Source organism: Canis lupus, chromosome 2 (genome assembly GCF_048164855.1).
Source record: "Canis lupus baileyi chromosome 2, mCanLup2.hap1, whole genome shotgun sequence".
Taxonomy (NCBI): domain Eukaryota; kingdom Metazoa; phylum Chordata; class Mammalia; order Carnivora; family Canidae; genus Canis; species Canis lupus.
This window is the reverse complement of record NC_132839.1, coordinates 10006130-10024389: the sequence shown is the minus strand read 5'-3', so window position 1 is coordinate 10024389 and position 18260 is coordinate 10006130.

The following is an 18260-nucleotide window of genomic DNA, read 5'->3' as shown; positions in this document are numbered from 1 at the left end:
ATCAGATTCCAGGTGCAAATGAATTCACAAACCTAGATTTCCTGGGTGCAAGGTGGAAAGAAAAGGAGGAAGAAGAGGCAGAGGAAGAGCAGGAGGAGAAAAGTAAAGAGAACTGGGTTTCCTATTCTCAGACAAGTGCTATCTGTTGATCAGAGCATTTCTTTGTTTCCATGCTCCTTGTATCTTGTTTTCTACAGTTTATTTAAAAGTCCTTTCAAATAGGGTTTTTCATCCTAACAATACATAATGTAGTGCTTTTTTGAAACTTCTGAAGTAAAATTATATGTAAGGAAAACACCTGCTTTCATCTTTTTTTCTTGTGTGTTTAATTTAAAAGAGCAGCAGGCACAAAGTATGGGTTGCAGTGCTTTGTTGTTTTGTCTTTTGCCATCCATCATATGCCACAGCAGCTCTCCAGAAAGCATATTCTTTGGTTTCTAAGTGTCCTTTTTTGGAACCCATTGGCTTTAATGCAATGTGTTCATGCTTCTTTATCAAACAGTCTTCTAAGTGCCAGGAAACGGTAGGTAACTACTGTCAGGCAAAAGTGCTCCTAAGGTCAGGAAAAAGAGGTTAAAGTGCAAAGTGGGCAATCTCATCTTCTCTTGGAGGAAATGTGTATTTCTTTTCAGAGACAGAGCTGTTCCAGTAAATATGCTACCATATATATATATGAGAGAGAGAGAGAGAGAAAGAGAGAGAAAATCTTCCCTCAAAGCACAAAATATGCAGGGCCAACTCCTGGAACAAATTCACCAACTGACTACGTATTGGTATATTCAGATGGTTCTGCATATTCACTATCATATGTCTTTTAAATCCAACAGAATTCCGCTTTCACACAAGAGATCTTAGCTTTTATAAGGAAGAATGGACATACACACAAAACAGGCCAGATCAGTAGGATGATAATAATGCCATTCCTAATAAATCTATGTCCACCCTCAGGATTTAAATCTCTTTAGTAATCTAGAGATACAGAATTACCTTTTAAAGCTTCAGGATTTAATGAACTCATGAAACAAAACAAGAAGAAAATGATAGATATTTAAAAGAAAAGAAAAAAATACCCAGAAAGCCCTCTCCTTACTTTACTCTGATACCTAGGCTTTCAAACAGTGAAAAAGCACCTGACAGGAGTCCTCGTATCATGTACATGGTTCCCACTGTCTTGGGGAAACGTACTGTTAGAACAAAAGGATCTGCCAGGAAGTGTAATGGTCATTCCCCAACATAAAGAGGCACTAAAGATTCTGGTAGAAATGCTGAAAATATTAATTAAGCAGTAAGTACTAAAAAATGTCCTTTAAAAAGTGTTGATTTGAAACTCAAACTTTTATCTTTAAACAGTACCCCAAGGAGAATAATTCTATTCACAAGACAACTTAACACTTTTCTGCTCATGGCATTTTAACCTAACTTTGCAGATCAAGTGAGTCCCTACACCCTACAGCCACACCCACAGACAATGTATGTTGCTCATTTTAATGGATGTATTCAAATATATCTTAAAATATCTCCAACTGGTGAAGATACTAGTGCCAAGTTAATATACAAATAGTATTTGAACTTAATTAACGGAGCCAGCTGTTATTATGATTAAATATTTTTGCCAGACCACATGAAATTAAATTGGAACAGAAGCCCAAAATAATAAAAAAACACTTTGGAATTTCAAAAATATACATTATCGATTATCTGTTTGCTAGTTTTTTTTCTGCTTCTGTTGTTACTTTCCTGCTTCTCTGAATTTTAATGCCAGAATTATTTCATGAATATTCATCAGGATTATTTCCAGAATCGTATTTGCCTACTCAGGTACCTGACAATAAAACAGAGGGTTCAAGTCAGGCCCCTTACTGGTCAGACTCAAATTCAAACATGGCTTGTTCCAATATGTAGTAACTTTGAATAAAGGCAGGTATCTGTTAGGAATATACTAAAATCCGAAATTTGTATGAGCTACCCTGATGGTCAGCTATTTATAAGCCCCTACTACCCTGTAGTAAGTTGTAAAGCTATAGATTGATACAAAAATGAACAATGCAGTTTTGTGTTTAATTTCCACGTCCTCAAGTAGATTCGACTTGTGACAGTGACTGGCATGTAAATAGACAACAGTAACAGTGCCATGAGGTATGGGATGGGAAGTAGCAACCTGTCTACGCAGAGGACATCTGAGTTGGGCATGCACATATATGTAGGAGCCAACCTGGCAAGGAAGGGGGGGTTCAGGCCAAAAGGAACAAGTATAAAAAGCCCTAAAACAAGTTCAAGAATTCAAGTGACTACCACAAGTTAGGTACCTAGGACAGGGGTGTAGGGAGCGCAGTAATAAGACACAGACATGAGGTGGGAGAAGGCGAGGCAAGGATAATATCACAAAAGCCCTGAAAGGGAAAAGCTAACCATTATTGGCAGGGGCCACCAACAGATCACTCAGGCAGTCAGTGACAATTGGATAAGCATGTTAAAATTAGCTAATTCAGACTTCACAGTGTTTACAGAATGAAGAAAGTCAAGGAGGGCGGTCTGGAAGCTCTCCTATAATCTTGGGGCAAAATGTTGAGAGTTTAAATTGGCACAGTGGCTGATTATTAAAGTCAGTGACACAAGAGACATCAACCCAAATTAATTTCCACTCTCTTAATGAACTAAGTATCCCAATGTCACAGATTTACGAACTCAGACAAACAAATGGGAAAGAAAAAGGACATGAAAACTCAAAGAAAATATGACGACGATACTGAATGTATGATATGTTTCACTCCTACTTGGCATTCGTATAAATTCCTAATACAAACTAAGAATCCATGTGTGCTACTTCTAACCCCACCAGTTTTCTGAAAGGGTCAGTAACCTCCCTCTAGATTATTTTTCCCCACAATTAAAACCAAATCTTGATGAAATTCACAAAGCAATGTAATAGAAAAAAAATTTTAAAGTACTCTAATTCTGGTTCTTAATTAGTCATCAGTTCATTCAAAAGAAGAGCACATATTTCTAACACAAAATTGTCTCCCAGAGTTAGGAGTCTTTAGGTTCTGTCTCCCTCTCTGATATTTCCTACCCATTTCTTCTCCCTTCCCTTCTATTCCCTTTCACTATTATTTATATTCCCCAAATGAATCCTAACTCTGGGAAATGAACTAGGGGTGGTAGGGATCCCTGGGTGGCGCAGTGGTTTGGCGCCTGCCTTTGGCCCAGGGCGCGATCCTGGAGACCCGGGATCGAATCCCACATCAGGCTCCCAGTGCATGGAGCCTGCTTCTCCCTCTGCCTGTGTTTCTGCCTCTCTCTCTCTCTCTCTCTCTCTCTGTGACTATCATAAATAAATAAAAAATTAAAAATTAAAAAAAATTTAAAAAAATGTACTAGGGGTGGTAGAAGGGGAGGAGAGCAGGGGGTGGGGGTGAATGGGTGACGGGCACTGAGGGGGGGCACTTGATGGAATGAGCACTGGGTGTTATTCTGTATGTTGGCAAATTGAACACCAATAAAAAATAAATTTATTATTAAAAAAATAAAATAAATTAGACCCCCTCCAAAAAATTGTCTACATACAGGATACATTGTGTGTTAGATTGTTTAAATTTTAATATCAGATTTAAAATATTCCCACTGAGTTACATCACTTTTTGTCACATTCAGCTTTCCTCTTGATTTGTTGATGAGTAATGAAAGATTGCTTCTCAGAAATAAAGAGCTATTGAATCCGCAGACCATTTTATTTTTTCCCATCTTTCCCTCCATCATACAGAAATCATTTAAATAAGCTACATCTATAATGAGAACTGCCAATCAGGATTAAAGCCATTTAACCACCAGGTTACAGAAATTTAAAATCTACCAACCAAAGCCCAATATCCCGGTTAATGGGATTCAAACTGTCTTATACTATAATTGGGAATGTGCGAGGGCTATTTACTGAGAAATAAAAAAATGAGCGTCTTGTGAATTAAGTTAAATATGATTATAAATCTGCATCACTGAGAAAGTCTGTCCTTGTGTCAATACTTTGACACAGAGTATAGACCTCTACAGTAGCCTATGTTTTAGATGGGGAATTCATATAGGATACCAATGTAAACACTATCCTATTTTCAAAATGATGTCACTTTTCATTGCTCATCTTTTGATAATTGCCTGTCATGTTCTAGCTTTTGAAGATGTAATATTTATGACATTTTAAACATTTTCTCTTTAAAATAAGTGCATTTTTTTAACTGAAGTATAGTTGACAGGTTACATTAGTTTCAAGTGTACAACATAGTTTGTACATTATGCTGTGGCCACCAGGTGCCACTAATACCACTGACTATACTCCCTATCGCATATCTTTTATCCCTGTGACTTATTCATTCTATAGCAGAAAGCCTCTATTTTCCACTACCCTTCACCCATTTTACCCATCCCCCAAGCTCTCCTCCCTTTCAGCAACCACCAGTTCTCCTTATTTATGGGTCCATTCTGCTTTTCATTTCTAAATGGGTTTTTAATATTCAAATGATCAAAGGACTTTTCTACGAGTACCACACCCATCACCACCAACAAATTTTCTGATTTTCTTCTGTCATTGTTTTGTATTTTAAAGCAAGTACCTGAGTTTGATAAAATGTATTGAGGCTGGGGCAGGGCTATACTTAAGTCCTTTGTATGTGTATCCCTATGTGTATCCCTGTAAGTTCACAGTAAGAGCTCTCCAAAGAAAACCAGCGTAAAATGAAAAATTCAAGAGTCTAGCATAGTGTCTCTTACTTGTATAACATATATAAAATCACTATTTTCCCACAATCATAAAAATGTGTTTGCTCAGATACGATTCTATTAAAAAATGACAAACATAAGAATCTAAGAACAGCAGACTACCAGACCTCCTATATGTTTACAAAATACAGAATGTTTTAGTTCTTTCCGTGGGGCAAAAATTAGTCAAAATAACTTTTCCACTTTCTATGAAGGAAGAACTTAAGAAATCAGAGGATAACATTTATGAGTGGTATTTGGGTTGTCCATTTAAAATTTACTGAGAGAAACACTGTCAAGTAATGTAGAGGCCCATTTAATGAGCATCTACTCAGGAAGAAAACAAAAAGTTCTCAGTACAATGACTCTAAAGTTATTTTTTAACAAGGTATAGAGCATAGAGAATATAATTTTCTTCTGTACAACCCTACTTTTACTATGGAAAAAATAAAAATGTTTGTGTGTAGGACTTTTTTGCTCTTAGGAAAGTAGAAAAACAGCTAAAGTCTTGGAACAATCTCTATTGTTCTACCTATTTGTAATCAGATGCATCCTCCAATGAACTCTCAGTCAGGAAAAGCCTAAACTCATATTGGCCTAAAGCCTAATGCATTGGGATTTTCGAGAAGAAACCCAAGTCTGAAATCTCTTTCTTGTGTGAGAAGTAGTTTCCTAAGTGAGAGGTGACATAGGACGCTGAGGGAGAAGAATGAATTGAATTAAGGTAATGGAGAAAGCCATCAAAATTAAGTTACAGTGCAAATTCTAAGGCTGTCCATCCCTTAACTCCTTCTTATAAGGAAGCATACTTACCAGTTAGTGTCAGTCCTATCCTATAATGCCTTTAAGTTGCTCCCCTGTCAAGTAAAGGGAACACCCAACACCCGCCAAGGCTCCCCATGATGTCAGACTAGGGAAGACAGAGTGCAATGCCATTTCAATGACAGAACCCATTACTTATTGATTTGGTAGAGTGCAAGTGGGGCTTACAAGGAGCACTACGCCAAGGTCACTGCAGACCAGTAGGCAAGTCCCTGAGCATGAGAGGTCACAGGACCAATCCTCATCTTTCCCAATGACCTATCCTGTATCATGGAACAACCTATTCATCCTACCACTGGCCCTGGGTCAGAAAGGATAGAGGTAGTTCCTTGATGTCTTCCCTGGAAAATACAAACACTAATTTTACCCTTAGCATCCTTCTTTATCTCTGTGAGGGGTGAATGTTTAAGGAAAACTGGGTGAAAAAAAGGTCACCTTGATTTTTTCTAAACTCTACTAAAATATTTTCCTGAGGCCATGCTTTTCCCTGCAGTACATGTGTTTTCATTATTAAAAACATATGTCTTAGTGGGAGGGGGTATTTTCACGAATGCCATATCTACCCAAGAAAGGAAAGGATAGTGTTCCTTAGAAAATTTCCATGAGGATTATTTACTTTTGTAAAATTTTTCCTGAGATGATGCTTCCTTCAGCCATTATATTGGTGACTCTAGATCATATACTTGAACATTTCCAACATCCAATGGCAGCAAAATGGACAATAGGAACATCCTCCCTCTAGATACACAAAGCTAAGAATTCCAGGCAGCATTATTTGTAAGGGTTCTATTTTAAAAGTGCTCTATATTTAGCTAGGTATAAAAATATGTATCAAAGATAAAAGTACTTTAGTGGATGATTTCTTGTATTCCTTTGCAAGCTAATGTATAGTGTGATGCTGCAAGAAAGACAAATGGTATGCCATATTCCCCAAATGCACATGGCTCCAGAAACTTGTTTTGGATCAGGTGATGAATGAGTGTTTACCTTTTTTTAACAGATGTAGAAAAGAGTAATAGTTGAGGAAATATAGTTTAGGTAAAATAATCCTGGGAGAGGGATCAAAAGATGTGGATGTCTATTCTAGGAAAGATATCCAGGCTCCAATGCTGGAAAGAGTCCATAAATGAAATAAAAACTAACCCAGTGAGGTAAACTCACACTCATTAGAATAGCTATTCTCAAAGGCAAGAAATATCAAATATTGGCAACAATGTGGAAAAAAGGGAATGCTTTGTGCACAGTTGATGGCAATATAAATTGGTATGGCCACAAAGAAAAAAAAGGAGGATTCTCAGAAAATAAAACATGGAATTACCATATGATCTAGCAATTCCTGGTATTTACCCAAAGGAAATGAAAACGCTGACTGGAAAACATGCATATGCCTCTATGTTCACTACAGGATTATTTATTATAGCCAAGACGTGGAATCAACCTAAGTGTCCACAGATCGAAGAATGCATTAAGAATAGAAAGAAAATGTATATAAACACAATGGAATACTATTTAGCCATAAAAAGGAAATCTTGCCATTTGCAAAAACAATGATGGACTTTGAGGGCATTATGCTAAGTGAAACAAATCTGACAGAGAAAGACTTTCTAATCATCTCACTTATATGTGGGATCTTAAAACAAATAGACAAAACTCCTAAATCATAGATATAGAGAACAGGCTGGTGGTTGCCAGAGGCAAGGGGTGAGAGGTAGGCAAAATGAATGAAGGTGGTCAAAAGGTATGAGCTTCCAGTTACAAAATAAACACCAAAGAGATTTACTGTATAGTACGGTGACAATAGTTAATAATGCTATATTGTCTATTTTAAAGTTGCTGAGACTGTCTTACAAGTTCTAATTACAAGAAAAAAACAAATGAAAAGTTACATCATCTCCCAACATAATGGGATTCAATTACATTCCCACTTTGCAGAGGATGTAATTGGGCCTAGTTTTTGCTATGGGATTTACAGGCCTAGTTTTGGGGCTCTTGCTGAATATTTTTCTTTTGGCTTTACTGTTGATTTTATAACTGAGGCAGTGCTGCTTTGGTTTAAAATCATTAAGGTCAAAATCCAATTTGGCAAACCTGAGTTGTGATGTTGTCTTTATAGGATCCATACCTTAGCATGAGCTATAATAGAGCTAAGAAGGATTCATTCAAAAGCATTGCTACAGATTTTAAAAATAAAGGCTGTGATTATTTATTGTTGGGGTGTGTAAAACTGTTGGCCATACCTGGATCTTTCCAATCCTAACTGCCACATGGTGGTCCTGAGACTCCTAAGAGTGGAAACAGAAACCTGTTGCTTAGGAACCATTATCAGCCTCCTATGAGAAAGCAAATTTGAGAAATGAATTCAGTTGTGACACATTTCTAACCCTGCTTTAATGTGGATGCCCTTCCAGCACACTGCTTTCTACACTCACAGAATTACACGGAAACGATGAACACAGCAGAGATACCGCTCTCATGGAAACAGACCTGGAGCATGAGAGGGCATAATTTGCTAAAGAAAAGTTAAGTGACCAAATCACAGAAAGTATTCAAAACATTTTTGTACCTGATTGCCAGGCCTTCGATTTTATTCCAGTATGACAAGAATCACATTTTTCCAGGTTTGGAAACTTAGATCTCATTTAAGTATATTGCCATTTATATTCTCAAAACTGGCAAGTGCTCCGTAAAAATAAATAAAAAAATAAATAAATAAATAAATAAACAAACAAACAAACAAACAAACTGATGTGGAAAAAAAAAACCACAAAGCTTGCTAGATACAGCAAGAGGGGGACAGATCACAGAAATTAAGCCCAACACTATGGTTATTTCTGGGGTGTGTTGAGAAAGCAAGGGAATAACTTGGAAGCAATGTAGGGGGTGGGGCAGTGCTAGGTAAAATAGACGTTTGTATAAGCAGGATTATTAGCAATGGAAATTCCTGGTCTAGAATCTGGGCTCAGTATTTAGGGCTGTTTCCACCACTGGCAGGTTAGGTCACTGGGTCACGCAGGCTATGGGCTGCACTAAAGCACCCATGAGGTATGATGAATGCGATTTCACCTACAGTCTACTTACTGGGCAAAGCACTCTGGCTTAAGTTACATACCCAGGGGGGAAATTGGAAGTTTTGTCTTACACACACACACACACACACACACACTCAGAGTTCTGCTATCGACAAGACATACTTGTGTGGGGATCCATCTGTCCTCCAAGGAGAACCATATTATAGCTTACACAAAGGTTCATCAATGCCAACAAAGGCCTTGAAACTATTTGGGTGGCCCTGAGTTCCTTCTAAATGTTAAAATTCTAGAATTTTAACATAAGCTTGGTATAGGTCCAACTGGGTCTGTAGCAATAATTTGTAAAGCACTGAAATCAGTTACTAGATATGGATCCCATCACCACAAATCACTCCAACGCTCAGTCCTCTCATCAGCAACATAATGAAGCTGCCTATTTACCTACCACAACAGGTAAACATATGCCTCAAACGAGATAAAGTAATCACGTCACAAGCTACAGAGTACAAAGGAATGTAATACATGGGTGAAATGGGAGAAGTAAACCTGGAGAAGTAAAGACAACCTCTGCCTAGATACTATTTAGGCATCAGCAGAGTAAGATTTGTTTCCCCAGTAAAAAGAAAAATCTACAGCAAAGCAAAAAGCCTTTAGGTTCCCCACATTCCCCAAACTTCAATGATTCAAAACCAGAAACTGACTTGTGAACAGTCTTGGATGGAGGCTTGAAGAGTCAGGCCAAGTGAAGGCGTTTCCTTCTTACGTTTAGGGCCTCATCATATATATTCTGAAATTAATGAGCCCTCAAGAAAAAGAACAAGAACAAGAGAGAAGAATTTAAAAGGTATGGGAAATGTCCTGATGCCCTCAATGAGCACAGACTTCATAGTGAGCTTAAACAGTAAGATATAAATTGCTTTTGTTCCAATGTTCTTCTCTTAGTATAAGCACCTCACCAGAAGGAGTAAAGATTTAGAGATGCGTATGGCAGCTACTTAGTTGATGCTCAAAAAAAAAACAATAACAAAAACTACCCAGTGTTCTTCAAACTTAGGGTTAAACACAAATCTGCTGGATTCTGTGCTCAAATGTGAACAAAAGGAAGAATATTCCAGAGCAATGTTTATTATTTGAATTGTACTTTTTGCATTTTAGAATTTAAATCAGAAATTTTGATTTCAGTCTTACATTAAATAATTCTAAACACTATTGGAATGGGTTCCTAACTAATCTCCCCTGGTTCTAACCTTGGCCCTTCTCAACTAACCCTTGAACAGCTACCAAAGTGATCTTTCTAAAATGAAAATAAGATCATCTGTCTCCCCTGATTAAAATCTTTCCCAATAAAGTTTTATTACCAAGAGTAAATGCCAAGTTACTTAGTTAGACATAAAAGGTTCCCCTTGATTTGACCCCTAACTGTTCATTTTCAGCTCATTGCACCAACCATTCCAAGCTAACACTCAATACTCCAACCAGACTGAACAGCTTATCGTTTGTTCTAGACATTTATATACACAAGCTTTTCTCAATGTCTCTAATACTTCCACACCTTCTTTTTCATCTGCGAAACTATTCTTCATCTTTCAAAAATCATCTCCATATCACCTTGCTTAGAAAATCCTGCAGGGGCCCCCAGCAAAATTTAAACTTTCTCTTATCTGTGCTTCATTTATACATTTGCATACTTGTAGCATTTTTTTAGTCCTACACTAATAGCATTTACTAGACTGAGAATTTCTCAAAAGTGAGAGTTATATCTCTACTTTTCCAGGGCCTGTTACAAAAGTTGATTCACAGAAGGTACTCCATAAATCGTGTATAAGTGAATCAATAAAGTGCTACTACATTAGCATCTCAGTTTGAATCCCAGTGCCAACTAAATCCCTTTACCATTTTTTTTCTCCTCTACGGTCAGAATACCTTTGCTTGTTCTCACTCTTAATTCAAGATTCTCCATAATTTCTCCTCCAAACCTAATCCCTGTCAAGTTGATTTACTTGAGTCCCTAGAACTGATTCTATTATTGCAGGATGTTCTGTATTTGTTAACTTTGTAACAAAGTTTACAATCTAAGTGGCTCAGGACAACACCCGTTATTCCCCTCTCACACTAAAGGAGAGCTGCAGGTTGACTATAGGACAGAGACCTGCTCCATCTTCTAATTACAGGATATAAGCAGAAGGGGCAGCCCCTATCTGGTACATTCTGTTCTCTGGTAGGTAGAAGAGACAATAAAAAGAGACAATATATGAAGTGCAAAAACACATTCAAAGTTTGTGCTTAAATCCACTCCCAGGCCACTGCAAAAAATGAGTCATCTATCCTAGTCTGATGGACAATAGGGCAGGGAAAGATCCTCTTTTCTATCTACAAGGAGGCATGGCAAAAGCAAAGATGAATAAAACTTCTACATGGAAGAGAACAATTGGTCACAATAAAATAATTTTCTGCAGAATCTTTGTAACATGTCATACCCTTTTGATGAAATTTGACCGGATCATGGACTATCAAATGACAATCAGACTATATTCAACCCACTTCTTGGCCCCCAAAACTCTAACTTATATGGATTGAATATGGACAGTAACAGTGCCCACAAAGCATAAGGAACCTCCTTCTGTTGAATTTGGGCAGATAGGGCAAAAAGGCTAAAGGAAAAGAAAGCACCAAAAAAATCAAGTTTATAAATTCCCAGCAAGGAGACCTCTTTAATATCTTCTTTTCAAATATTTGACCTCAGGAATGGTCAACAAAGAGAATAATCACTGTCAAATGGTTCCTTTTTGAAAGTATATCCTAAGAAGAGCTCTAATTTTTTTTTAATCAGGTCTTTATATAACTAGAACAAGTAAAATGGTCTCAACTACATTTGTCCTGCACTGAGAGTACACAGTGCTGTTTCCTTGTCCTTGCAAAACGAAGAGGGGCACCAGCAAGATACCTATTTCTAAAACTTGCTTTCCTCATGCAGGAGAGCTTTACTATAATTGCAGCCTCTTTTTATTTAGCAGTAAAATCTTTTATCCCTATCTAAATTGTATCCATATCAACAAAAGCTAATTAAAAATGACTATGAATCAAACTTGTTAGAACAGAGAACTCCTTCCACTCACTAAATCCGATTTAAAGCACTTGTCCACGATGAACTAACAAATGGGAAAGAGATGGACCACCTACGCCTCAATGGCAAGAGTCATCACATCGAATGGTGAGTATTTAGAGGGGATACAATGTGTGATTTTTATTAAATATGTCAACTGGTTGGCATAGAAGTCTGGAATTTTTCTTTCCCGTATAACATAAGCTAACTAAGTTGGAAAATCCTCCTCTGCTACTAGATAAATGGCTCCCTTGATGATATTTCAGATCAGTTCTATTAAGGTTCAGGCCCTTTCAGTTAAGAAAACAGAATGTGTTCATATATATTCTTAGAATTTATAACATATCTGATTAAATATGTATATACTCTGATACGGCCTAGACTTATTACCCTACTGGCTTGGTGTAAAGGTGTGTTGTCTTCACTCCTTCATCCCTCCATCCATCTTAACTGGCCTTAGGGTCTAATATTAGGTGAAGTGGGGAAGAGGCAAAGGGGAAATGAAATTCATTTATGTAAATGCCCAAGAAAAGTTTGCTTTCTTTTTTATGTTGACATCACCACTAAGCTAGATCCAGTGGCAATCACAAGAAACTACCCTAATCAAGACTTCATGTCTTCAAGATAAACCATAATGCCCCAAACCCACCCCTCCCACCCACACAGAGACACATCTCAAACTCACAAAGCATTCTTCTGGCACGTGTACTTCCTTGCTCTGCTGTTGTGAGTCCCAGCAATCCCACCGCTACTCTCTTATTTAACATCTGTGAAACATAGTGAAAGTCATCCTTCATAGTCTGTAGGGCCAGGAATTCAAGGGGGAGTCTCCGTACTCTCACCACCAGGCCCATTGCCACACGTATTACCCTGGTATCTTTTCCAAGTATTTTTTCTCCAGTTCTGGGTATGAGTCACATAGACATGTTTATCACCCAAGCATTGATTCAGCAAAGAAAAGAGCTCTGTCTCCTCATCTTGAATATAACCACAAATTTTCTGAACAATTCTTTACCTACCCCATTCCCTTAATTTTGGAGATGAGAACCAATATCATAGCAGATCTTCTCCCCTTTCCCACAAAAGAGGAAAAAGAGGCGACTGTTGACTTCCTTAAACCATGTACTCCATAAAAATGATCTGTCCTATCTCTCAGTACTTTTTTTTCCCCCACATTAAGGAGGAAAAAAAGGTTATTTTGACTTATTTACAAGCTAGGAAATCATCAACTTCAAAAACTGGACCTTCTTTAAAACAGCCTTTGGAGAATTTAGTAACTGCTTTTATAAGGCATTTCTGCTATAATTGCCCTAAATAATTTGGTAATTTTAGATAAACTCTCTACCAGTGACCTATCATATTGTTAGGTGACGCCTTATGAGGTGGCATTCTGTAAATTATTAAATGTGAATTTAAATGCACACACTGTACACCGTATCCTCTTGGCAAGGGAGCCACTTTTCCACAGGAAAAGTCCTGTAGTTGAAATTCCTCTTGTCATTTGGTTTCAAAAGCAGCACCAGGTTTATTAATATCATGACTTCAGTGCAGTAGTTGCACATTTAGAGAAAAGAAATGATTCCCCTGACATAGCAATTAGAACTTACCACTTCTTGGATATTCTCATAAGTTGTGTTCCACAGAAGAGATGCCAGAGAACCACATGAAAAAAGAAAACAATTAGTAATGAGGAATGTAATTTTGACCGAGCATGAGCTCTATTCAACAGTAGCAACAGAAAGCATATGTATTACAGGCTTGTTTCAAATTAAGGAGACTGAGGCATAGAGAGCCATTCATCACTAGCATGATTTGCACTGAGAAATTAAGTGCCTAGAAGGCATGGTTTTAGAGAAGCTCAGAATGGGGCATAACAACAGATTTATAGTCACTATTTTAACCTTTAAATCAGTACTTGATTACTAAAAGCTCTATAGGAAGTACTTATAGAATATTCAAATAGCATTTAGGAATTTATAGCAAAAAATTCCATGCATATTTTCAAGTCATAAACAATATTCTCATCACCAGCTTTAAGTGAGAACATGTCCATGCATAATATTCAGTAGTAGATCCTAAAAATTTTTTATAAGCAGTAAGTTATTTTATTTTCTAATTTCCTCTGAAATTAAATGCTGATTGTTTCCCTGAATCACAGCTCTTAAAAGCAAGCCTAGAAACCACTGTCAGCATGTTTATTGCCCCATGATCTCGTAAGAAAAATGAGCATCCCCAGAATATACACATTCGGAAGTACTTTTGTTAAAGCTAAATAGAGTTTCATAATAAAACAAATAAGTAAATCTACCAAATGAGACAACATGCCTGGAGAGTGCTCAGGATAATCTTCAGTTACTCAACATCACAACTTCCCTTACCCTCAAAACTTCACAGCAAGACATGAAGAAAAATCAGAGCATCACAATGGATGATGTATTAGAGTTTTCTCAAAGTCTGACATCATGGGCATCAAGTAACTTTAACATAATTCTGAACTATATCTTGAAAAATATACACTCCTTGTTCAGTTTTCCACATAAGAAAAACTTTACTGGCATTTTTAATTGTGGTTTAATACGATTCTCTTTAAAAACAAAAACAAAAAAAAACTTCATTGAGGTTTAAGTGACTTTCTATTTTCCCTCTCAGTTTTGATTTAAAGATTTACAAGTTTTTTTATTAGTTAATTTAGAGTTGTTAGGTCTTCTAATAAAGTGTCCCTTTTATCATTATGAAATGGCACACTTTACCGCATTTAATATTCCTTGTCTTAAAATCTGTTTCCAGTAGCAATATACCATGTTTTTTTGTTTGGTTGTTTGAGCTCAGCCAGACCTAAGTTTTACATGGTACATGGTTTACCTGCTCTTAATTTTAGTCTATTTGTATCTTTATATTTGAAGAGCATGTTTTGCAGACAACATATATTTGGGTCTTGTTTTATATCCAGCCAAACGATTGCTGCCTCTTAATATATGTAGTGAGTGATGTGCCTGGGTTGATGTCTACCATCTTGTCATTGCACATTCTCCATTTCTTCCTATCATATTTCATTTCCTTTTTGGGGACAATACAGTATTATTTCAGATTACATTCATTCTCTTACCAAAGTTTATAATTAGTCTTCATTTCATTAATTCATATTTCATACTTCTTGCCTCTCATTTTATACTTCACATCTCAAAATGTGATAACCTTAAAAAAGTATAATTCCATGACCTGCATTTGTCCCTTACACTATTTTATCATTACTTATCTGTCTATATATTACAATAATCCAACTTAAAATATTATTTTAGCTTTATGTAATTTTGTGGCTTTTAAACAAATTATAAGAAAAGTATTTTGCATTTACCTACATATTAATTACCTTTATTACTGCTTGTAGATCTGTCAATGTAAATGGTAGGTGTTCAGCCTTTTTGATGGCTGAGTAATATTCCATAGTGTGTGTGTGTGTGTGTGTGTGTGTGTGTGTACACCACATCTTCTTTATCCGTTCATCAGTCAAAAAAACATCTTGGCCCCTCTCAGTTTGTCTGTGGACAAATCATGGACATTGCTGCTATGAACATTGGGGTGCAGGTGTCCCATCATTTCACTACATCTGTATTTGACAAAGCAAGAAAGAATATCCAATGGAAAAAAAATCTCTTCAATAAATGGTGCTGAGAAAATTGGACAGCCACATGCAGAAAAATGAAACAAGACCATTCTCTTACACCACACACAAAGATAAACTCAAAATGGTTGAAAAAACCCAAATGTGAGACAAGAATCCATCAAAATCCTGGAGGAGAACATAGGCAACACCCTTTTTGAACTCGGCCACAGTAACTTCTTGCAAGGTACATCTACGTAGACAAGGGAAAAAAAGCAAAAATGAACCATTGGGACTTCATCAAGGTGAAAAGTTTCTGCACAGCAAAAGAAAGTCAACAAAACCAAAAGACCAAAAGACAACCTACAGAATGGGACAAGATATTTGCAAATGACGTATCAGATAAAGGGCTAGTATCCAAGATCTATAAAGAACTTATTAAACTCAATAGCAAAGAAAAAAACAATCCAATCATGAAATGGGCAGAAGACATGAACAGACATCTCTCCAAGGAAGACATAGACATGGCCAACAAGCACATGAGAAAATGCTCCACATCACCTGCTGTCAGGGAAATACAAATCCAAACCACAATGAGATCCCACCTCACACCAGTGACAGTGGTCAAAGTTAACAAGACAGGAAACAACAAATGTTGGAGAGGGTGTGGAGAAAGGGGAACCCTCTTGCACTGTTGGTGGGGTTGCCATTATTTCTGATGAGAAGTTTAGTCATTAATTACGTAATTCTTATATGTGTGCGGGGTCTCTCCATATTTCTGAATCAACAGCTCAAATCACTTTAGAATTTTAAATATTATGTCTTTAATTTCTTCATTAAAAATAGATGGGCCACATACAAAGAAAAAGCTGATGGTTATAAATCTTAGAATCTTTTATAGTAAAGACATAAATAATTGGAAAAATGTATGAAAGCCTCTTAGAAGTTAAGTCAATTAAACTAGATAGGTTAAAAAAAAAAACAGGTTGTCCCTCACCTATGTATATTTATAAAAGAAAGCTAACTGGGGCTAAGTCAATTATTAAAGAAATATGGTGGCTTGTTTTTTTATTTGAGATTTTGGTTTCTTTAGGAAACATAGGAATGGATTCCCATTTTCTTCATCCACAAAATGGTTAAGTAAAGCCAACAGAAGAATTTTTTTTAAAAAACATAATGTGTGGTGGGGATATCAATTCAGGGGTCAAAAAGCACTCAATGATTTTCTGTAGCTTCTGACTTGTTATGGAAAGCAGAAGTGATTGTGTGGGATCTGGTATATTTTACATACAAAGTGTTTTGTTACATGATGTTCTCCCGTATGAATTGGTCTAAAGAGGAGGGATTAAAGAAAGATAATCTGCAATATTTTTAGATATTTCAAGATAAAAATGTAAGTTTCCCTTCTTGATTGCAACCAGAGTGGATCTAAGTAATTACCTGTATACAAAAAGAAAATGCAGTGGTAAATATGAACTATGGAAAAAAAAAGTTGTTAGAGTGTTTATCTTTTGATTATCAATTTCAAGATTTTAGATGAAGTGAAAGTACACAGAATAGTCATATATAAATCATCAACAATTACAAAGCATGGGTAAACCATATTGTCTATATAGCTCCTCTAATTCCCTGGCATTTGGAAGAGAACTCAATATAGTATGTATTGAAAAAATCATTAGAAGATAACTAAACCAAATTCAACTCTATATGCTACTTTCAAAAAATTACCATTGCCTCAGGTATTTTGGGAATTTAACAGAAATGTCTGAATTCTATTATTGTCAGCCTCAATTTCTACTTCGCTTTAAAAAAAAAAGGGGGGGGGGCAATATATCCACCCACTGGTCACCTACCTTTTTTCTACCCTTTACAACTGATTTGTCAATACTTTACGCCCATGTCATTTTATTTCTGTATCTTTGACACTAAACATGGTATTTAGATTACAACAGCTTTTGATAATTACTGGACACAAATGCATATTTTTTCCTTATCCTATCCTTCCTAAGGCTGTAACAAATTACCATTGATTAAGATGATGTGCTTTGAACTGTAGACCTTGAATAACCTATAAAGTTTTTTACTAGTTATATCTTAACTTTTCATTTGTTTTATAAGGAAGCTGGTCTGGAAGTATCATTTAGGTAATGGTTCTTCTTGTTGGAGTTTATGGGGAGAAAAGGTGTTCAATGGAAAAATTGCACGCTACTTAAAGTATTAAATATTGTTAAGATATCTCAGAACAAGCCAAATTCAGCATTTGCCTACTGGTAATTACCATTACAGATTGAAGAAACATTTGTATCATACAAAAGACTTAATGGAACCTCAGCAGGGAAATGCTCTGTTTATAGTAAGACTCCCCAAAGGGTTTTTTTTGTTTGTTTTGAAATTTTACTTTAGACAGAGTGAAAGACAGAGAGCATGAACGGGGGTGGGGGAATGAGAAGCAGACTCCCTGTGAGTGGGAAGCCTAATGTGGAGCTCAATCCCAGGACTCTAGGATCATGACCTAAGCCAAAGGCAGGAACTTAACCAACTGAGCTGCCCAGGCACCCCTTCACAAAGGTTTTCTAACTATTAACTTCCTTCACATCACATTTACTGACAAAAATTGTTATGTAGAAACATATAAATAACTTGTATGTTATTTAATAAGTATGGTTTTGTTCATGCTAGATAAATTCTAAAGAATGGTGTGCAAATGAACACACTCATCAAATTGCACACATCAAGTATGTAGTCATTTTACATCAACCTCAGATATTATAATAATTTGCATACACCTCACAGTGCAAATACTTTCAAAAGTTATTTCACAAACTCTTTTATAACATTGTAAATTATAAGTGACATATTTCATTCAACAAAACCCTAAAACAACCTCAATGATTTTACAAATGTATCTAACAGTAATGTGATTTTTTCTCTAATATTTCTCACTTTTACTATGATGTGT